Genomic DNA, 24,022 nt, shown 5'->3' with positions numbered 1-24,022 from the left:
TTGAGTTAACCCTGATTTTGGGCTATATCTCATCAACCAAAGCACTTAAAAAGTTTGTTTTTTCATGATAATTTATCCTTTAATATGTTTAACTTGATTCGATCTATCAACTTATGTATATGCCTTAGCTTTGTAGAATATTTTAGTTAAACGGACATTAACATTTGAGTTAACCCTGATTTTGGGCTATATCTCATCAACCAAAGCACTTAAAAAGTTTGTTTTTTCATGATAATTTATCCTTTAATATGTTTAACTTGATGCGATCTATCAACTTATGTATATGCCTTAGCTTTGTAGAATATTTTAGTTAAACGGACATTAACATTTGAGTTAACCCTGATTTTGGGCTATATCTCATCAACCAAAGCACTTAAAAAGTTTGTTTTTTCATGATAATTTATCCTTTAATATGTTTAACTTGATGCGATCTATCAACTTATGTATATGCCTTAGCTTTGTAGAATATTTTAGTTAAACGGACATTAACATTTGAGTTAACCCTGATTTTGGGCTATATCTCATCAACCAAAGCACTTAAAAAGTTTGTTTTTTCATGATAATTTATCCTTTAATATGTTTAACTTGATGCGATCTATCAACTTATGTATATGCCTTAGCTTTGTAGAATATTTTAGTTAAACGGACATTAACATTTGAGTTAACCCTGATTTTGGGCTATATCTCATCAACCAAAGCACTTAAAAAGTTTGTTTTTTCATGATAATTTATCCTTTAATATGTTTAACTTGATGCGATCTATCAACTTATGTATATGCCTTAGCTTTGTAGAATATTTTAGTTAAACGGACATTAACATTTGAGTTAACCCTGATTTTGGGCTATATCTCATCAACCAAAGCACTTAAAAAGTTTGTTTTTTCATGATAATTTATCCTTTAATATGTTTAACTTGATGCGATCTATCAACTTATGTATATGCCTTAGCTTTGTAGAATATTTTAGTTAAACGGACATTAACATTTGAGTTAACCCTGATTTTGGGCTATATCTCATCAACCAAAGCACTTAAAAAGTTTGTTTTTTCATGATAATTTATCCTTTAATATGTTTAACTTGATGCGATCTATCAACTTATGTATATGCCTTAGCTTTGTAGAATATTTTAGTTAAACGGACATTAACATTTGAGTTAACCTTGATTTTGGGCTATATCTCATTAACCAAAGCACTTAAAAAGTTTGTTTTTTCGAGTTTCTCAGAAACTAGGCATGATAATTTATCCTCTAATATGGCATTGTGTTTACTTGATGCGGTCTATCAACTTATGTATATGCCTTAGCTTTGTAGAATATTTCAGTTAAGTGGAAATTAAAATTTGAGTTAACCCTGATTTTGGGCTATATCTCATTAACCATAATTTTGAGTATCTTTTAACTCCCAATATTTCCTTCTATTTTTCAAACATCGATCAGTTGTATTCTTGTTCCTATTTCTCGCTTTCGTTCCATCTTCCCTGGTATGGCGGTATGTAGAAGACAATTTCTTCTCAAGAAGTGTCCAATTCAGTCGGCCTTCCTACGAAGATGCTGGTTAAAAGCGTCCTCTTCTCGATCTTCCTCCAATACTACATTTTGAGGCTCTCTAAATATTTCTTCTCTAGCTTCCGTAATTACCAAGTTCAGGGTTGGCTGGTTTAAACCAAGGTGGTTTAAACCAGCTGGTTTTTTTTCAAAAAAACCAACTGGTTTAAACCAAAAGACAAAAAATGTTCGTAAAAGTGTAAGTGTTTGTAAAATCTTGATGAACACACATTTGTGGGTTATCACGTTTCACTCCCGTATATTATTCGTATTATATTCAGACCTAAATTCCCCATTCATTACTCAAAAAGATTATACTACAAAAGCAACTTTTTTTTTTTTACAAGTTTATAAATGTTTATTTTGTGATTTTTTGTAGTTGTTATTATTGTTATGTAATTGCAATCGAAGAAAAATTCTAAATACTGTTTCGTTTCAATGTTTACTATGGATAAAATACATTGAAAATGTCGTACTTTTTGTGTGTGTGTGGAGGGGGGGGGTGTCATACAGACCCCACAAGAGGCATTTAGTGAAATAAGTATCTTTGGTATCTATCTAGGTATAAATGAGTTTGAGCCAAAGTGGACTCAAATAATTCGTACCTTTATTCACTTTTCTTATTGATATGCAGATTAAGTCGGTATATTTCTTTAATTTGGACCAATAAAAGTCGTTGTTAACTAACTTGAACTAAATTAGTTCTTCTGTACTCCGTAGTACTTTGAAATTGTTCATATGTAATTCTGTGTAATGGTTTCACTTGCGCAACTGTTTATCTTTTTGTCCTTCTGAAATGACTCGTGACAGTTATATTAAGAAGCATGTAAAGATCAGTACAACGTATTTTTTTTTATCAGGATTCCTTCGTGAGTGAGTCGGCAGACGTATCTCATTTGTGGCCAATTAGTCCTGGTTCTGAGTTCAAATGGAGGACAATTTCTCTCGGATGTAACTCGAAAGCGGTTTTTATTCCGCTTTAAGCTTATGTGACCCCTTCCAGCATAACCCGGTTGTTCCATAATAAGATCAAGGCGAAACAAACTTATTTCTGTCCATATATGATATGTAGAGCAAATCATTTAAACCATAAAAACCTGGTTTAAACCAAAAAAAAACCTGGTTTAAACCAAAAAAACCTGGTTTAAACCAAAAAAACCGTTTTTTTTTGTTTTTTTAAATAAAAACCATGGTTTTTGCCAACCCTGACCAAGTTTCAGAACCATACAGTCCAATCTTCATACGAGGGCCATCCGGAAAGTGATACCCGTTTGTGCAATAAAGACATAGTAGTACATATTAACAAATATACACATTTTTATTGGAAAGAGCATACTTTACACTATTTCTCCACATAATCACCAAGCAAATTGAGGCATTTGTCATACCGTGTGACGAGTTTTTGTATTCCAGCGTCATAGTCCTCCGCCGCCAGCGTGTTGAGATACGTAGTCACGCCTCGTTTAAGTTCATCTCTGTCAAATCTTTTTCCCGCCAGAAAGTCTTTAAGCTTCGTAAAGAGATGAAAATCCGAAGGGGTCAAGTCCGGGCTAAACGGTGAATGGTCGAAGGTTTCCCACTTGAATTGCTGCAGAAGTTGTTGTGTTTTCGCAGCTGCATGGGGCCTGACATTGTCATGAAGGAGAATGACGCCTGTAGACAACAGACCTCGCCGTCGATTTTGTATTGCCCGCCGTAATTTCTTTAATGTTTCACAATACGCATTAGCATTAATTGTATCTCCATGGGCCATAAAATCAATGAGCAGTACACCTCGTCGATCCCAGAATATGGTTGCCATGAGTTTCCTGGTGGACGGAACTGTCTTGATTTTTTTTTTTTTGGTTTGGTTGGTGAATGAGTGTGGTGCCACTCCATGGACTGTCGTTTACTCTCAGGTAATGCATAACAAACCCATGTTTCGTCCCCTGTAATGATGCGATTCAGGAAAGAGTCTCCTTCATCGGAATAACGTCCCAGAAACGTCAGTGCTGCAGACATACGCTTGGTTTTGTGCTCATCTGTGAGCATGCGAGGGACCCACCTTGCACAGATTTTTGAATAATGCAGATGGTCTTTGACAATTTCATGAACAATTGTTCGAGACACATTAGGAAAATGTACACAGAGTTCATCAATTGTGATGCGCTGATCGTTCCTCACGCATTCATCTACTGACCTCAGCAGTTCGTCTGTAATGACAGATGGTCTCTCTGAACGCTCCTCGTCGTGTGTACTCCCTCTCCCCAGTTGGGGTCCCGGGTTCGATCCCAGCCTCCGCCAAGTGCTCGTGGGTTTTCTCGGGGTTCTCCCGTTTCCTCACACTTTCTTCATTCCACCATTTCACTCATCTCTCATCATCACCGTCTCCTTTAGCCTAACCGGCATAACCGTGGGACGTAAAACTCAAAGATTTCATTTCATTTCATTTTCCCTCTCCCCAGGTTGAAGTTGCGACACCAGCGCCGAACAGACGACTCGTCGATCACATTTTCTCCATACACCTTCTTTAATTGGCGATGAATTTCAAAGGTCGAACGTTTCGTGCATTAAGAAATTTAATCACGGCCCTCACTTCGCAACTGGCGGGGTTCTCAATTCGTTTAATCATTATAAACGAGCACAGACACAACACAGGCACTGCTAGCGTCACGCAACCTCGCACAGAGCAGGCAGACAAGCCACTGACGCGGTCTGATTTTGCCCAGCGGCTCCCCGAGTCATCAGCGCTTCATGCGTCGCTAACGGGTACCACCTTCCGGATGGCCCTCGTATATGAGAACTCGACCAACTTTTTCCTTACTCCAGCATTAAGCCAGCTAGTTAAGAATGATCTTTTCTTGTTGAATGCTTCTTTGGCTATGGCAATTCTTGACCTGATATTTTTGGTGCAGTAAGCATCTCTTCTCAAAATACTTCCCAAATACTTGGAAGTTATCGACCTCTTCAAGTACTCCTTGTTCTTCTTTGACCCGTAACGACGCGTTTTCACGCGACATTCTCATGACTTTCGATTTTTCGATGTTGATTTCCATTCCATATAGTTTTCCAGTGTCAAGTATTTTGACAATCATTTCCTGTAGTCCTTCGGTTCTAGCTATAATAACGGTATCATCTGCATACCTGATCTTGTTTATGATATGCCCTCCAATCATGATATCTCCAATTCCCATTAAACGTTCACATCCTTGTCTGTGACTCCTCTTCCAGTCTCCACACTATTGGTTTCTACTTCATTCAAGCGCAATTGTACTAAAGTCTGTTCCAGGCAACCTGATAGGAAACTCCCCTACCTCCCTCCACTTACAACTCCAGAAGGCGAAAGCAAATCGCTGACCTTCATAGGGAGGGTAGCTTTTCTAATAAACAAAATCGTGTAAACTCTTAAATTCGTCCGTCAATTCGCTCGCGTCTAATGTTGAGAAAGCACTGCTGTTCCTTTTAGCTATTAACCCCGAGTAACAATCAACTACTGTTTTTAATTTTTATCCTGTAGAAAATTTACCCTACTGTAAAACATGTTCTTGTCTTAATAAATATCGAAAACATTAAAATTAATAGGAGCTCAATCTGTTTAATTTTGTATGAATGTGAAAGTTGATCCCTAACACGAATACCAGAACGGGAACTGCGGGGTTTCGAAACTAAAATGTTGGATACAAGAGCATACAAATATTTGGAGTAAAAGAGGCATACATTCAGGTGAATGAAAACGCTATACAAGCTTTTATTTCATAACTACAGGTTACCGAATAGAAATAGTTAAGTTAATATGTATAAGATAAGCATAACACGTTGCTTGTATGGGAAATAAGCACTAAGTCACCAAGTCCTATTCAAAAAGTCTAGAAGAAAGAGACTATTAGGTGGCCTTTCGGCTTCAGGACAGTTTAAAGCGAATCTTTCAAGGATGCTTGATAACAAACATGGTACATTGACATGAGCCTTTGAGCCCTAAGGCAAAGTGTTCGTTATTCTTGTATAATTGAACAAACTCGTATTCATCGTTACTCTTTTTTTTTTTTTTTTTTTTCTTATACAATAATCAACTCTTGTTACAACATTAGACTATTCTGCACGCTTGGAGCCGCTGTGGCTCAGTGGTATAATTTTTACTTGTGATGCATGGGGTCCCTGGTTCGATCCCAGCTCGCACCAAGTGAACTTTGTGGTGGAGAAACACCGCGTGCGTTGGTTTTCTCCCATGCTGTTCATTCCACCATTTCTTTCATTTCTCATAATCACCATCTCCTTTAGCCTAGCCGGCATAACTGTGGGACGTAAAACTCAAAGATTTCATTTCATTTCATTTTATATTTGCACGCCATAATCGTCTCTCTCTTGCAACTTAATTATTGCAATGATTATTCCTATTAATGGAGACCGATAATATTTTTAAGACAATAAAATGTCATTTTCCCCTCTTCTGCAAGAGAGGCTCAGCACACAAAATTAATATTGGAACACTATTATCAGTGTATTTTTTTTTTTTTTTTTAATGTAAGAACATCTGTTAATAAGAGAGGAAAAGAGAAGTTTTTTAGCATTTCAGTTCTATTGGTATCATCTTAACGCTCTGATAATTTAACAATACATATTGTACTTTATTTTCGATTTTACACCGTATGCGTGGGTTTTCTCGAGTTCTCCCGTTTCCTCCCACTTTCTTCATTCCACCGTTTCATTTCTCATCATCACTGTGTTCTTTAGCCTAGGCAGCATAATCGTGGTACATAAAACGTATAAAGATTTCATTTTCGGTTTTCGATGAAATTATTGTATTAATAAGTAAGCACCCATTCAATTACCAACCCTGCCATCCGTTGCTATTCCAACATTGTCTCAACCCGACTGCCAAGAAGGAAAATATCCGTGCTAGGGGTCCCGAGTTCGATCCGAGCCCCCGCCAAGTGAACTTTGTGGTGGACAAACACCGTGTGCGTACGTTTTCTCGGGGTTCTCCCGTTTCCTCCCACTTTCTTCATTCCGCCATTTCATTCATTACTCATCATCACCGTCTCCTTTAGCCTAACCGGCATAACAGTGGGACGTAAAACTCAAAAGATTTTTCAAAAGAAGGAAAATAAAGAACACAACTGTTCAATAAAATTTCCATTATAATAACACGTGTTACTTACTTCACCAGTACAGGCAAATGTAATTAAGTGTTTTAAAATACGTCGCGTTATTATGAAAGTTATAACTTATTATTTAGACATATTTAGATACACACTATACTTCCGAGTGCGGAAGCTGATGGTGGAAGACGGAACACCAACATTCACCTGTACTTGAGCGTGGTGGTGGTGGTGGGGGGGAAACTTCTTTTTCCTATCAGGTTACGTGAAACAGATTATAGTTGTCCCACATACAGTTTGCGATTGAGTCGTCGGTCTCTTAAGCTGAACCCGATTTCTTTAATTATCTTCAGAATTTTGGTCGATTCGACCCGGTCGAAAATGTTTTGCCAGTCGGTGAAGCACAAACTCTTTCTTTATGTCGAGAACTCATACTGATATAATTCTCATCAATTCAATAAGCTTCTCTGGTGCCTTTGTCTTTCCGGAATCCAAATTGATCTTCTTCCAGCATCTCTTCTATCTTACTTTCCAGCCACTGGTTCAGCGAAATAATCTTTCGAGTGTGTGAAATAAGGCTAATGGTTCTGTGATCGCTGTGCTGCTTTGCTTGCATATTCTTGAGTAATGCAAACATTGTAACATCTAGAAAATCCCTTGGCCATTCTCCACTCAAATAGGTCTTGTACAGTCCGCAGCAAAAAACCTACAACATGAGCATGTACGTTTATTGTGAAATGACAATGTCTTTTGCTCCAAAATAAGTGTGCAGAGGAGGACGCCGAGGTTTCTCCTGGAGTGATTCATGCCACTTAGACGCTTTGTTGATTCCCTGCGCTGTTAGGCGTAGTTTCACAATAAACTTACATGGTCATGTTGCAGGTTTTTTGCTGCAGACTGTATATAAAGTGAAGTCAGTACTTTCATTGCATTATCTCTTAATCCCTTGAGTAAATCTAGTATGTTGTTGTCTGCAATGGCTTTCCTCCTTCTCATGTCTTTGATGGCTTGTATTATTTCACTTTTCAATATACTGGGGCCTTTTTCATCATCATCCACCTTTTCCTCTGCTTCGACCGCAATATCTTTGATGAATGATTATGAAGGACTTAGTAAAATGAGGAAGTGGGAGGAGACCGAGCATTGTTGTCCACCATAAACTTATACGGCCTGGGATCGAACCAGACCTCTCGCACTAGAAGTGAGTGCTGTACTATTGAGCTACCTCCTCAGCTGAAAGGCACTCGGCGGGGCCGGCAGGGCGTAACTATATAGCACACCTCCATATTTAATACCGTATAAATAGGTCGTTTTCTTCACATAATACGTGAATTGAAAATGAATGATACTCTGGAAATATTTCAAATAGACTTCCTAAAAATAACGTCAAAATTCAAATACCTGCAAAAGAATTCTAATACATTCAACCTTACGACAACGAAACGCTATTTGATCATTACTTGAAAGATTCAAATAAGGATAATAATAACGTTCCCAAAAATTCATTGGAAATATATATAACCATAAATGTCTCCGAAAAATATATATATGTATATTAAATTCACAGAAATAACTATAGAAGATTACGCTCAATACTATACAAAAGACACGAATATCTAAATTGAATAGCAAATACAAAAGCCAGCTTATTAAATAACTGGTCACTTCCAACATACCACATTTTTAACTTGTTGCGGTAGACGTCTGAATATTTTTAACTATTAATCTTAAAGCCACAATATAATCGTGCCTTACTAAATTCTATAATATTAGCGTATAAATCACAAGAAATATAACTTATCGTTAACACGGAATACAATTCGTTCACTTACTATAATTCTGAATTTAGATTAAGCCGCTTTCATACCCAGTCTAAAAATGGAGCTGGTGACTCCCTCTTCATTCGGTTCGAAGTCTAGTTAATTATTATTGCTTGTCGCGCTATTAGTCTAAACAGCGTTTTTCAGAAATATGACTTTTTTCAATTATCCTCAATTCATTACACGTGAGTAACTTATTTTTAAAATTTTTATTACCATTATTGGATTTTACATTTCCGGCCCATGAACATATTCGCCACTTTGTTTCCAAACTAATGTGTACCAGAATCTTAAACTTTATGATTTATGTATAGTATGTTGAAAATAAATAAATAAATAGCATTGAATAGTCCTGTATTTGTTATAGATGAACTAAATTATTTATATATAGTGGCGGATCCGGGGGATATGATCAAGGGAGGGGCTAAACCATAATTTGCCACTTTATCCAGTGTATACCTGAGCATCAAGCGGGGCTGTAGCCCCGCCCTTGATCTGCCAATATATATATATATACTTTAATTGAAACCTCTGTCAAACTAGAAAACTAAAATATAGTGCGTAAGATGGCAAGAGATGAGTACCTTTAAAAGATGATGAGTACCAGAATTTTTTTTTTTTTTAAAAAATAACTGTACCTGTATGCGTTCTATGTCTTGAGTGAAGTTCCCTTTAGATTTTAGAAAATCGGATTGAATTTGCTAGTTATGGGTAAGTGATGAACACCTCCATAATTTTTGAAGTTTCGCCATCGACGTCGAAAATGACATTTAAGAAAAAAAAATCCTAACGCAAAAACTGTATAGTCCCTTCAAGTCATTTATTACACTTTTTCATACGTTTTTCTTTCTTCTTTTCACTTTGTTAACCCTTGACCGTTTAAGGATAATTGGTGTGGTGCTGGAGGGAGATTATTATTTGTTGTAACAGATCGCCCGAAGGTAATATTCTTTAAACGTAATGAATTTTTGCTTTGTGTAAAACTTGTTAGTTTCACGAAATGTAATTTACGTGTATTGTTACTTTAATTCTGACAATATGCTTGAATTTTTCTTATCAGATGCTTAGTAATTATAGTTTACATGTGTTTACAGGATGAGAGATGAGTCGATAATGGGCCAGCTGACTAGAAACTTCATATCAGTGACGAGTATTATCAGCTCTCAGAAACATGCACCAAATTCGTATCGATGGCGACGTTTCGTTGATTGACTTGACTCATACTATCCATAGATTGACTTTGGAAAGCAACCTACTTGTGATCTAATAGGATTTTTTTTAAAAAAGAACGACATGTGTAAAGTTTTATTGTGCAGAAATATAAGACATAATTGTGTATAGCTTTGTTTTCTTATCTGCATGACCTTCTTTCTGTGTGTGGCATGTGATGTTAGTGTCGGCAAAAGATGTACCATACAAGGATGATTCATAAGTCTTGTAGTATTACTTATGGTTGTGTAACTATGTGAGAAATATTGCAAGGACTACTAAATTGGTTGAGACATTACAGAAACCTCTGCATAAAGGAAAAAGTTGGGTGGGTCGAAGAGCAGGAAAAGGAGTTTCAAAAATTAACCCTCTCGAGACAGGATCACTTTCGTACTTTCAGTTAATGAATTATAACTCAAAGACTACTCGATTGATATGGTTAAGACCTTGTGTTTAGAAGAAGGACGTGGCAAATTTATGACATAAGTTTGATTGCAGTGTTACCAACGGGAGGAAAATTATGAAGGGAAATGTAGGGATGAAAATTCACCAAAAAATCCCTAACCGAATTTTAAGATTTTTGGGAACTGGCCCCACTGCCACATGGGTTCAAGTCACCTGAAAAAATTCTTCGGTGTGTCAATAACATACAATCAAAACGGAAAGTCGTTGGCTGTCACACAAATACAGAAAAAAATATCTCACCGTACACACAAAAATTTTACACTTTTTGCCTCAGAAGCAAAAATCAACAGTTATGCAGGTGCTGCAGCTTCCCTAATTGTCTTATTGAAACTTTTTATGCTGCATTGTGTTGGCCAAACACAAGGCTTTCAGATACTGGTACGTTTGTTCCAATGTGGCCAACAAGAGGGAAAAGTGGGATATTTTCCAAATTTTTAACCAGAAATCAGGAATTAAAAATGTTCTGTGGCTGGGAACACTGTTACCAGACAAGCGCAAACTATCGTAAAATAAATTTTGGTATCCCTCTAAAATATACTAGAAGTATCGTGACTATATCCAATAAACCAAGCATGTCATTAAAAAAAAAAAAAAAAAAAAAAAAAAAATCTCATTCTACCTAAAAAAAATCTATCAATTAGAGAACAAGATCTACTGTAAACCTCAACTTACTTCCCCTAATTATCCTATTGAAACTTTCTATGGCGTGCTGTATAGGGCAGGGACGAAGCTTTCAGACACTGGTACGTTTGTTTCGGTGTAGCCAACAAGACTGAAAAAAGTTTTTGGAAAAAAGATTTTTTGCTTAAAATAGGGAATTAAAGTTTCTATGGCTGACGTATGTCTGGAAAACACTGCTAGCAGACGCAAACTATCTTAAAATAAACTTTGGTACACCACTAATAGGCCTATATCCTAAAAGTATCATGTCGATATCTAAGAGACGAAGCTTGTAATTGAAAAAATAGATTATGGTAGATAGAAAAAAAATCCCTCATGGTTTAGGACCTAAATTCGAATTGTTCCTGCGCCTCCTAATTACCCACTTGTAACGATCTATACTTGCTTTTGTTCAGTAAGGACTGATGTTCGACTGGCGTAAATTGACTTGCGTTCTTACGTATAGGTAGGGATTTACAAATAATTTTCAAAAATTAAAAAGTTTTGACCGAAAATAGGAAAATTTTAATTTTCCTAGTTAGTAACACGAATTGTGAGTTGTTCAAATTGATTTGGTATCCATGTAGAGTATATACATGACAAATTCTATGTAGATCTCTCTAAAACGAAGGAAGTTATACTGAAAAACTAAACAAGGAAATTAGAAATTCGAAGTCTCGAATTTTTGTCTTTGGACTCAAATTTTCCCGGTATCTTAATTAGTGTTCATACAGGAGAGGATTAAGTAAGTGTCACCACCGTTAGTGACACTGGCCACCCGATCTCGAAGGGGTTAAAAGCAGTGGCAGCCGGTGGATTGTGGTTTCGGGTGTTGCAGTACGAACGATCGGAGACAGAAGATATGAAATGGACTCATTGACTAATCAGCATAACTTTAGATGCAAATGCTACGTAACATGTGAAATTAAATAACATTCTGTTAAAAAAAATAATAATGTGGAACATTTTAACCGATTAGTCACCTTATTTAATTAGTAAGTTTATTCTTCTCTATTTGATTGGAGCAACTCTGCCTAATACATGCTGGTTGAACCCTAGTATTCTTATTGTCAGGTCTTTTCCGATGGAAAGCATAACCAATGGTGATAACCTTTCTTCGGACATTCAATTTCTTGAAAGTGTCAATTCTTTTTGATGTGAAAAAAAAAAAATCTTTTACTGACGCCATAGGTACAGTTAATGTTAATTTCAGAAGCTTTGTAGATTATTGTGAACAATTCATTCTAGCAAACTCAGTCCCTGACAGTGATCCGAATTCCTCTTCAGTGTAGACTGAAGAGAGTTCGTAGCAGAGATTAATGTTATAAAAAATGTACATTGAACACGCTTTATTCACAATTTATCTAGGAAAATTTTAAATAAATTGTGGAAATGTATCTAGTGCATACAACATTACTGCCATAAGATGTCCTGTAAATTTAAACCTTTTTTTTTTTTTCGAACACACTCCTGAATTGCACTTTGCTTGTTTTGTCTAAGCCTTAATTGTAAGTTTTTCCTCAGTTGAAAGCTGGGCAATTTTTCTTTGTAAGTTATTTACAGAAGTCATGGTATGCAATTCATTCATTATGTAGGTTATGTACAGAATTAAAGCGCACACAATAAAATTAGATCTAATAACTAATAACCAAAACAGCTGATACAAAAGAGATACTGGTATATGAATTGCGAATGTCACATATTCATATATAGGGCTGTCAACTGGCCGGCTTTTCATTGGCCTGGCCGGAAAAATTGCTGTTATTTTGATTAAAGCCAGTGACGGGTACAAACTTCTCACCAGCCCCTTTATAACCAGGTTTTTTTTCTTTTTTTTTCAAATTTGTATCTAGTTCGAAGTACAGATATTGAAAAGTAGTTGTCATTCTGTAAACTCAAAACTGTTACCTTTCACCATCTATCAACGATTAATATATTTTGTTCACCTGTTTAGAAACTTTTAGAGAGATGACAGGGACTGTATCAGGGAAAATTTGAAATTTACTTTCAAGGAATTTTATACATTTATTAAGAGTGGAAAAGGACTTCTTAAAGCAATTTCCTATAGTTGAAGTAGAGAGTATATGTTTAAAGAGTGAATTTCATTTTTCAAATCCAAAATTGTCACGTAAAGATTATTATACTTTTGTTCATCTGTTTCGATAATTTTAAAGAAATGATATTTACTGGTAAATACAATAAATTGATCAATGCCGATTGATCAATTTCAGTTTCTCATTTATAGCACAATGTATCTATTAAGCTTATTAGTGAATGTTTTAAGGACATACAGTATATATATGTGTTAATGCACTTTTGTTCACGATAGTACATTTCTTTTCCATGGATAGGTCCGAACAGAGATACTTCACGCTGACAGACCAATATCATAGAGAATTTTGAGGAAGTGCCTTTTTCTTATTTTACAGAGTTGGCAACCCTATTCATACATCAACACACACGCACATACATGTGCGTAAAAGAAAAAAACTACATTCCAAATCATCCGTCTTGGTTGTTACGCAATGCACGATGAACACAATATACTTCCACATGAGAGGAAACAATTTTTATCGATGTCATACGTTCTGGAAAGCAACCTTGTATCCCGCCAGATATAGGAACAACATGTTGACTGGGAGGGGCCCAAAGTATTTTAGGAAGGTCCAATACGTCTACGTAATAACGAACCTGTCTTATACAGTAAGTTTTACCCGAAAAGATTAGTAATTCTTAATTACTGTCACCTATATTTTTAGAAAAAATGATAGAACGATTATTTCTATAAGAAAAGAAAGAGTACAGATGAGACGTAAAATAAAATATTTAGCTCACATCAATCATTTCTCTGTTAAACAAGTATAGTTCGTTAAGAAAGTCTACAAATGCCAATCGAGTTTCGAAATTTTGGGGAGGTGGCTACGCCTCTGAGCATTGCTAACTAGTCCCAAATTTAATATGGCGTTTTATCAAGAGTATAAAATATACTTATTTTATAAAAGAAATATGTGTATACTATAATACTATCCACAGGGGGGGGGGATTCTGCATATTGACTTATTAATATTTGGTTCATAAATTACTGTAGAAGAAACCTTCATTATCTATATAAGCTAAGAATTTACTCTTAAATGCGGATCTACTTTCATTTGATTTCTGTTCTACTACATATTTTCTTTCTTATTTTGTAATTCTGCTATTACTTTTTTTAATTATCATTATATTGATTTGCTTCAGTATGGTCCTGTAATTTAAAAATATGAATGCATAAAAACAAATTCCATTTGTTAAGTGCTAGTGAAAGAAAATTTAGAAATCTTATTTAGCGTGAAAAACCTTCTCGTTCACTGGAAACGGTGCTGTGTTGCAGAAGCACTGCAACGACCAGTCCCTTTAACTTCTGAGATAGGGGAAAGGAGACTTAACATTTGCTCCAATTGCCGCGCTGAAGGAATATGGTCGTTGTATGCTCGCTGCAACACAATATAAATTAGAAACTCTGTGACGGATTATTTTTCCCTTTTTAAAACGGATTAACGAAACGGACAGTTACAGAAAAAAAAAAGTTATTTAAAGTATATTTGGGAGTATTAGAAAGTTTTTCTAAAAATACTTTGGTCGTTGCGCAACGCTGCAACACTAACATTAGCTACCACTGGTTAAAAGAAGTTTTGGGAAAGCCCCGTCTACATTGAAAGATAATCGTTCCTGTTGTTCCTTCTTCCTATTTCCTTCGTTATTCCACCTAATTCTGTAACCGCCGTGGAGTTATTTTCTCACCCTCAACATCCTCTTTGTGTCAAATCATTAAAACAAGGCCTGCATTAACCACAACACTAAACTCTTGCGGTATCGTTCTGACGCGTGATTAGTCTATACTAAGGAGTTCGACCAACATATGTTTTCTGCAGTAGTCAGGCCTTTAGTATAACGCTAATCACATATCTAAACTACTCTGCATCAGGCCCAATAGTTATAATTAATTTTTGCATAATTTGTATTGCGTTACACTCCTCAATCTTTGCGAAGGCTGGCACGGAGTAAGGCTCCAGTGATCTTTGTGATTAGAACTTTGACCTGTGACTGATCACCAACCACATTATGCAAAGTCGTTTTGACGTATGATTAGCATCATATTAAAGTCCTTTCTACATGAACTCAGGGAATTTTTGACACCCTCCTTGTGATAGGGAATATCACCCCCTGGCAAGACAGGTCGATACCCTCAAGAGGGTGTACAATTTTTTATGTTATTACTATCATCGGTGTCATAACTATAAAATATAGCCCAATAAATAATCTCTTGATGATACTCTTCTGGTATCTGGCATGAAACTCAACAATCTAAATATTAGCTTCAATAGCTTCCATCCGAGTTCTCAGACATAAATGGAAGATAAATTCTGGGTATTTGTATACGTTACATAGAGGCTTGCAAACTGATGGAGACCTTCGTTTGTACTGTTCCAGTTCAGTCTACTAAGGCAGAATGCATCAAAGAGACAATTATTCAAGAAATACATAAAATAGGGCTTAGTACTGCAAAACTGACTGCTGTGGCTTCTGATGGTGCTTCAAATTTCAGCGGTGAAAAACCGGAGTTCAGGCACGTCTCAAAGAAGATTTGCCTAGGTTGATTTTTGTTCTTTGCAGAAGCCAGCTTTTGAAACTGGCTTTGATAAGGGCGTGTGGAGCTACGAAAGATATCAAAAGGTTGTAAATGTAGTGAATAAGCTGTACACAGCATTTCATGGGAGTCACAAGCAGCTGAAAGTTCTGCAGGAAGTGGGATCTTCAATAGACGCTTTTTCTCACAAATTGGTGCAACCTGCTTTCACTAGGTGACTTTCGTATGAAGGTAGTGTTTGTGGTAATCAAACATTATGCTGTAATATGCATTGCATTAGAGCACATCAATGTTGATGCAGGAGACGTCATCAGATGCTGGTGGACTATTGCTGGAACTAAGAAACACATCGACAACTTTCACACTAGTACTCTTAAATATATTTTGCAGCCACTTGCGAAACCAAGCAAAAATCTGCAAATGTCAAGTGGAAATGACATGGTTACAGCGCTGAAGTTGGTAGAAGGTGTTATTGCACATTTGGAAGATATAACTTATGAAGGACTTTAGAGTATGCTGAAAGTGTTATAGGAAAGGCAAAATCTGGGGGTGTGAGATTGGAAGAAAACTTGAAACCTCAAGAACTCAAGGCCCTTCTCTCCAATTACACTAGTTAACAAATTTAAACTTTTTGTATGTTACATGAGAAAAATCACCTGATCTTAATGGAACTTTTTGCGCTGAATTCGAATATGCACTCGGTTTTTCTCCATCACGTACAGTTTTCCCGTAACAAAGGGATTTTCGGGAAATTCCCTCAAAAATTTCCCTTTTCAGATATTTTATTCCCCTAGCTCCTGTCCCCTTACATATAGTAACATAGAAATTATACCTAAGTATACCTTGATTTATATTTAATAAACCCTAAAAGTTTCGTAAAAATCGCTTTGTTCTTTCTAGAGAAATAAATATATTTGTATGTATACTGTGTGCACTGTTTATTGCACCTGATAGTAATGCTTTCAGATCTCCTGAGTTGGGGTAAAAACGATTTGCTTTATTACTACAAACACAGACATAAAAATGAATATTTACAATAGTCAACAACACACTTGTATTGCTCTCTGTAAATTAGAAACGAGTATAAAAATAGAATGTACTTCCAACGTATATTTTTTTTAAACATACAGTATATGTATATCTTAATACATATATATACAATTCTCCAAGTTTTTTCGTTTTGTTCATGAAATGGTTATCAATATTTGTTATCAAATGTAACAGAATGCAAAAGAAAGAAAGAATGGCATGTTCAATTTTCAAGCTATTTCTCAATGCAAGATAATGTGTGCGTATGTACGGATATAAATGGGTTGATGGCGGAGCTAGGAATTCCTTACGTTCCAGAAGAATGGAGGTTATTTATCGACGCGTCAAAGGTCAGCCTTAAAGCTGTCCTTTTACATAATGGAAATAAAAAAAACCTTCTATACCACTTGCGCACTCAGTGAAGATTAAGGAATCCTATGACACCATGTCAACTTTGCTAAATCTTATAAATTACAAGGACCATTGTTGGCAAATATGTTGTGATCTCAAGGTAGTTGGTATTTTATTAGGACTGCAGTGCGGTTACACGAAGTACCAATGTTTTTTGTGTTTATGGAATAGCCGAGCTGATGACAAACATTATGAAGTGAAGGAATGGGAACCTAGAGTGAATTACGTACCTGGAGAATGCAACGTCAAATACGCTCCTTTGGTAGATCCTAATAAGATATTACTACCGCCACTTCATATCAAGTTAGGACTTATGAAAAACTTTGTCAAAGCCATGGACACACCTGGTGAAGGTTTCAAGTATTTGCGAGATAAGTTCCCTAACCTGAGTGATGCTAAGATTTCAGCGGGAGTGTTTATTGGTCCCCAAATTAGGAAATTAATGCTTGATGATAGCTTTGACAGCAAGTTAAACAGTGCTGAGCTAGCTGCCTGGACAGCATTTAAGTGTGTTGTGCGCAACTTTCTGGGCAATAACAAAGCTGAGAGTTACACAGAAATCGTACAGGACATGATACAGAAATACAAAGAGTTGGGTTGTAGGATGTCTTTAAAAATCCACTTTTTGCACTCCCACCTCAGCTTCTTTCCTGCTAACCTAGGTGCTCTCAGCGACGAACAGGGGGAAAGATTCCACCAAGATATAATGGCAATGGAGAAAAGGTACCAGGGACGATGGGATCCTTCAATGATGGGGGACTATTGTTGGGGCTTGTTAGAGAATGCAACATTTCTTACAAAAGAAGGAAGTAGTGTACGTTTTTGTAACCCAATGGAAGTTTCATATATTGTGATAGTTTTGATTGTCTTTTCATGACCTTTTGGTACATTTGTATTATTGTTTATTGTAAATTGTCACACTTGTAAATTATATTGTATTATATTTTATATATGTGTTTATGGTAATAAAGCAAAACGTTTTACCTCAAATTAAGAGATCTGAAAGCATTACTATAAGGTGCAATAAACAGTACACACAGTATACATACAAACATATTTATTTCTCTAGAAAGAATAAAGCGATTATTACGAAACTTGAAGGGTTTGTTAAATATGAATCAAAGTATACTTAGGTATAATTTCTATGTTAGTATATGCAAGGGAACAAGATCTTGGGGTGTAAAATAAACGAAAAGGGAAATTTTTGAGGGATTTTCCCGAAAATCCCTCTGTTACGGGAAAATCGTATGTGATGGAGAAAAACCGAGTGCATATTCGAATTCAGCGCAAAAAGTTCCGGCCTATGTTTAGCAGAAGGGGTCCAGCTCTTTTTTTCTAAAAAATGTTACAATTTTGATAATTTCTGTTCACCTTCGGTTGGTTTAGCGTATAGTTGGTTAGTTTAAGTTAGGTTAGACTAGTTTAGGTTACGATAACTTAGTTTAGTTTATGTTACATTAGTGTAGGAGTCCCGCATAATTTTGCAAAAAAATGATAGAATTTTGCTTATTTCTACTAATATTACGTTAGTTTAGGTTAGCTTACGTTTATTTTAGGTGTGGTTAGATTTGGTTACGTTATGTTACTTGTAAGTACTTGCATCACTCATTTCTCCTGTAAATTTTGCGATTTTTACGTGCTTCTGGACCCCTTGTACTAAACATACCCCAAAGTTCCTTTAAGAACAGGTATTTCCTTTTATGTAACAAAACCTTTGTTAACTAGTGTTATAAATCAAACATTATCATCAACATGAAGGAAAGGATTGGTGATCCTCTCTAACAGCTGTTTCACTTCTATCATGTGCTCTGAAATGTGAAGCATTTGTAATGTTAATAAATCTGAACTGGAACTGGAGTATAAAATTTACAAAAGAGCTCTTGCAGGTCCTAACACCAGCATCCACCAAAAACTCTTGGATCTTACCTGTGAAGAAGGAAGAATTTTGTTCCCAACTCTGTCCGAAGTAGCAAGTGTTCTTCTATCACTTCCTGTGGGCACAGCAGAAGCAGTGCGTTCTTTTTCTACAATGAAGAGAGTATTATATTCAGAACGATGCCGACTAAGTTGCAGGGACGGATTCAGGGGTCGATCATGGCGATTGCTCCCCCAGAAGAGGAAATGTTCTATTTTATATTAAATAAAACCCATCCCAGAGTTTGGAGCTCTTAAAAGTAGCTCTAAGTTGCAGTATTACGACCCACCGCCCACCCGAAGTTCGTCCTGCATCCACCCCTGCTTAGTTGTGAACATGTAAACGATTTAATGAAAGTATTTATAGAAGGCCCCTATATTCCTTATATTTACTCCGGTTCTGAACAAGAAGAAGATGAAAGACTCTCACAGAAATGTGTAGATAGCTATTATGCATAAAGATACGTGAAGAACGAATGAACGTGGTGCAGCTTTGGGAGAACTAAAGATATGAATGAGGGCAAGTATAGGACCTATGTCTGTGTCAGCGTGAGAGTGAGAATAACAAAATGTGTTCATACAATAACAAATAAAAGTGAAAGGAAAGTATTGTTCTTTTCTCCTATTCATTACTAAAACAAATAATACAATTCTATGCCGTAGTTATGCTGTAATGTGTATGTAGTAATGTGGTATTTAACCGACTCAAAGCAGGAGCACAACAGAGGACCCGCAAGTTAGCGCAAGTTTCCGTCCGCAAGAGGGAGGGGCGTAAATGACAGGGGTGTGCGCGTAAATGAGGATAGTGCGAAAAAACGCTTGATGTTGCATTAAATCACATAGGTTAGAGAACATGTAATTGTTTCGCAGGTAAATATTTAGCAGAAGAAGTCCAGAAATACATAAAAATGCACTATTTACATAAAATGCAAGATACAAGTACTTACACCTAACCAAATATAACCTAAAGTAAATTAAACTAATCTGAACTAACTTAATAATAGAAATAAGTGAAATTCTATCTTTTTTCGAAAATTACGCTGGATCCCTACACTAATATAATGTAACATAAACTAATTAAAACTAACCTAATGTAAACAAAAACTACCAAAATTGTAACATTTTTTGACAAAAATGACTGGACTCCTCCTGCTGAACATTGTCAGTTTCGCATTCCTGAATTACATTACTGGTTTCCTACACAGAAAAAAAATCCTTCAGAATTTAATATCCTACATAATTCTCTTTCATATGCACTTTCTCATTTTAACTGTAAAACTATCTTTTTCATGATGAACTATTTATTCTTAATCAGTGCCTCAAAGTAACAGAAGTTACTGGAAAATTAACTGAATTAGACGAAATTTAAGCATCAGACTAGCAAATAGAATATAAATTGATACGTATTTAGTGAACAAGAAATAAAGCATGTAAACAAGAATTATTTGGAAATGGCAATAGAGGAGGAAAATGAGACAGGAGTAATTGTGAGTTAGTCATTCCATTCATTTCTACAACCTTATACATTATAGTTATTCGACAATGTACAACCACAAAACTAAACGCGTACGTTGAAGTAATCTAACAATTGAATCAAGATATATAAACAAATGAGCAAGATATTCATCCTTAAATGTGATCGTTTGTAGAGGTTGCAAAAGTTTCAGCAAAGTTATTTGACAAAATTATAATCAAAGAAAAGTTTGATACATTTGATGGAGAACTATGACGGTGTCTAATAGGCTTTAAGGAATCATTTAAAGCTAGGAAAGTGAAAGAAAAAATTTTCTTTATTTGAAGGAATATTCCTAATCTACACCAATTTTTGAAGGCCACCTGCGGTACTCAGCCTAATATTCTTTAATTTTATAGTTTTAGAAAACAGGATACTGCTAGTTTGCATTAAAAGAATTTCAACTACTTAACGCACATCGATCTTCATTTCTTTCTATGATGCAGTGTTGGATGGAAATAGAACAAGTCCTATTTTAGAACAGTTGTATCAAATGTTAAGCAACCCCAAAATTGCATACAACTTGGTATCGTGCGTATTCAAATTCCATTTTGTGAAATATTTCATAGAATATGTGATGGAATGTTTGTTCGTCTATAACAAGCTTAATGTATGTGATAGATTATAAGAGCCTTCTGTAAGTAGAGAATTTTTCTCTGTTGAAGGTAAATAAATAAATAAATAAATAACAGTTAATTTAGGTTCACCCCATTCCGTATTTAATAAATATCTTATAATTGTGAGAAACTACTGTGAATTAGGCCTTTTCGGTTCGTCTGTATCACATATTTTTATTATTTTCACAGTTTTGCTGCATATATATGTTTTAACGAATTCTCATCTTATAATCATAGATGAGAATTCTTCTACATAGATAAATTTTTAGTGCTTTGGTCGACATTGGTCTAGCTGCAACCGTAGTTAGAAGTTGATTATTTAATTTGGTCTTGAAGATAGAAATTAAAAAAATATCATGGTTTGAGCGTGCATTTATAGAGTCAGTTCAATTTTCATGGTAAGCAGACATGTAAACCATTCATACGTAGAATTTAATTTAATTTAAAATTTTCTCCTTGCGTGATACATGAAAATTTTAAGATTTGTAGCCTATAGAAATATGTGGCCGAAGCAGCAAAATTTTCTTTATGGTTTCTTAAGAAGAGGAAGAAGAAGAATTATATCGCATAGCTGTATTCAGTTGTTTGTGTGCATGTGTTTAATATTTTGTTGTGTATGGTCCTATTATATGGGATCATACTAAAGTTTAATTACTTCTTTCAAAGCTGGTCAAGTGTTGACAGACCACATTTTGCAAAATTACAGGCAAAATTCAATACTTAGTATCGAAAGACAAGGAACAAATATCTGCAAACGGCAGAATTAAATAGTAAGTATGAGCTGTATCTGATGTTTATTAGCGTAAGATCGTTACTAGTGCTTTACGACAGTTAAACGAATTGAGTGCATTGAAACATAACTATTAACTGCTATTTTCTGTGCAAATCAAATTTAGATACACCACTCGAAATAACTACTGAAACATAATTTTTTCACGAACTTCATCGTTAGTGTTCTCCAAAAGATTTGCGCTGGGCGACATGACAATACACCACTTCGCATAGGTGAAATTTAAAGAATAGTGAGGACTACAATTCTTTCATGATTGGCGTATAAACACATTGGTGCTGGTTTACTTTTGGCACACTACATTTTAAAAGATTTTCAGGTAAAATTGAATACTCTACAGAAAGAACAAATTTTTGCAGGCAATGGAGTAAAATAGAAAGTAATAATCCTGTATTTTCGTTTTATAAATGTAATGTTAATAGTGTAGAATCATTACAAGTGTTTTACAACTGGTAAAATAAGTGAATGCATGTGAAAGATGGTTATTAGGTACCTTTTCCACTTGGTGTTTTTCTTTACAGTGTACAGAAACTGTATTTTATGTTTACAATTGGAGCGCTACTAGTATGAAACCATAACTCGCATCATTGCCAAAAAACACTTCTTTTCACTACCCTTGCTTACGCGTACTCACCGTCGCTGACGCGCCTGCTCCCTTAGGACGCAGCCCTCCGCTATCGCTGGGGATCCCTAGATTCGCCCTACCCTGACTCAGATAACATTCGTGCTTTTAGTGGACGCGTAGCGCAGGTTTTTTAAATTTTTTATTTTGCACTGTGGTTTTTATGCTATATATGCGGGCCCATATTTGTACACAAATCGAAAATAATTATAATTTTCAACAATTACTTCTGATAGCTCCCTTGATTTTTATCTATAGCAAGTGAGATATTTTTATGTCACCCAACGCAAATTATTTACGGGACAATGAGAAGGAAATTAGAGAAAGAGTTATAATTTACAACAACCATTTCGAGTTGTGTGCGAAGAGTAATCTTGCATGTATATGCTATAAACGTTATAGTATAGAAGACAAATCAACCTGTGCTAGGTGGCAACAAAAGAGCATGAGTGCCATCTGACCGAGACATGACAATGCGAAGCCGGTGGACCTGCGCGCGCGGGGATTTGTCCGAAGGGAGCAAGCGCGTCGGTGATAGGGGGGGAGGAATTGCACGTAAGCAAAAGTTGGGACAGCACATGGGTTTTCACAGTGATACGAGTTGCTATGTACTTGTGATGGTTTCGCACTAGTAAGGCTACTCTTATAAATATAATAAAGCGCTTTCATACATGGTGCAGAAATATTCCGCCGGAGGAAAGTATTGTCTACTACAGTCATTTTCATATGCACTCCTTATTTTAACCATTATAAAGCACTTATAATGATTGTACACTAGTAGCCCTACACTTGTAAACATAAAATATTACTGTATTATTTAATAATGGCGCCTGCAGACATTTGTTACTTATATGAGAAGTGAGAACTTCACCTATTTTTGGATCAAAAGATCCAATATACGTATTTTATTTTATTTATTTATTTATTTTTTTTGTAGGCCTTGTATCTGGAGAATTACATATAGTGTAGCCAAACCCAAACTATCGGTTAACTCAATATGATTTACTTATTCCATAGGAAATACGATTTAGGGGACATTCAAAAATTTTGTGGCCCCTGATCCAGAAACTAATTACTGTACTGGCCAAGATCGCAATCTTTTGATTCATTTTTATTTTCTAAAATTATTGTTCTCAGAAACTTTCCTCGGGAAGGGAGAAACCTACCCAAATATTTCCAGTTTTGTAGTGAATAGAAGTCACCCATAAGGGTGTCAGTGAACTTTTTAATAGAATGTTTAATAGCTCTAGAAAGTAAGATCATTCATATATTTATGTCACAATACTGGCCTGAAAGTATTCCTGTGGTCACTCAATTTCTTGAAATGTTCAATATTCTAGCAAATTTTTCAAGTGTTCATCCTAAAGATGGTTTCAAAACTTACATCATGTCACGCAGTTAGCTGATTACATGTTTATTAGGCCCTACAGACTAGAAACCTTACCATAACATCTACCGGAAGACTTGGAAAGCATTGCCATTATGCAGGGTGTCTATCGGTCACGAAATCAGAAAACGGTCATGAAAGTCACGAAATTTAGCTTTTGGGTCACGATTTTTTTAAAAATTGTCCAAATGTAAGTACAGATTGGAACATTTTGTTCTATAAAACGTCAAAATCCGCCACCAAAAATGTCTATAGTCGGCTTTAGACTCTACCAAATCGCAATCAAAGTACGTTTCTATCGCATGGATGAAAATTCAGCCTAATTCGTACCCAAGT

General features: G+C 35.7%; 2 protein-coding genes across 8 annotated transcripts in view; both read left to right on the top strand.

Moving 5' to 3' along the window:
* LOC145663903 (uncharacterized) overlaps window positions 1-9,780 on the top strand; it is a 44,330-nt gene extending 34,550 nt beyond the window's left edge. For all 4 annotated transcript variants that reach the window (XM_081730083.1, XM_081730084.1, XM_081730081.1 and 1 more), the window contains exon 7: window positions 9,537-9,780. The gene's annotated coding sequence lies outside the window, so the exon portion shown is untranslated. The remainder of the gene's footprint in view (window positions 1-9,536) is intronic.
* An 11,673-nt stretch (window positions 9,781-21,453) lies between these two features.
* LOC145663901 (uncharacterized) overlaps window positions 21,454-24,022 on the top strand; it is a 41,273-nt gene continuing 38,704 nt past the window's right edge. For 2 of the 4 annotated variants that reach the window (XM_081730078.1, XM_081730072.1), the window contains exon 1: window positions 21,454-21,657. The gene's annotated coding sequence lies outside the window, so the exon portion shown is untranslated. Of the gene's footprint in view, window positions 21,662-21,710; window positions 21,997-24,022 lie in introns of those variants that run through there. The other 2 variants (XM_081730073.1, XM_081730074.1) reach the window with 2 other exon arrangements.

The sequence above is a fragment of the Thermobia domestica genome, chromosome 11, assembly GCF_964235325.1.
Source record: "Thermobia domestica chromosome 11, izTheDome1.hap1.1, whole genome shotgun sequence".
Lineage (NCBI taxonomy): Eukaryota > Metazoa > Arthropoda > Insecta > Zygentoma > Lepismatidae > Thermobia > Thermobia domestica.
The sequence above is the reverse complement of the archived record's forward strand: the minus strand, read 5'-3'. Positions and strand labels throughout refer to the sequence as shown.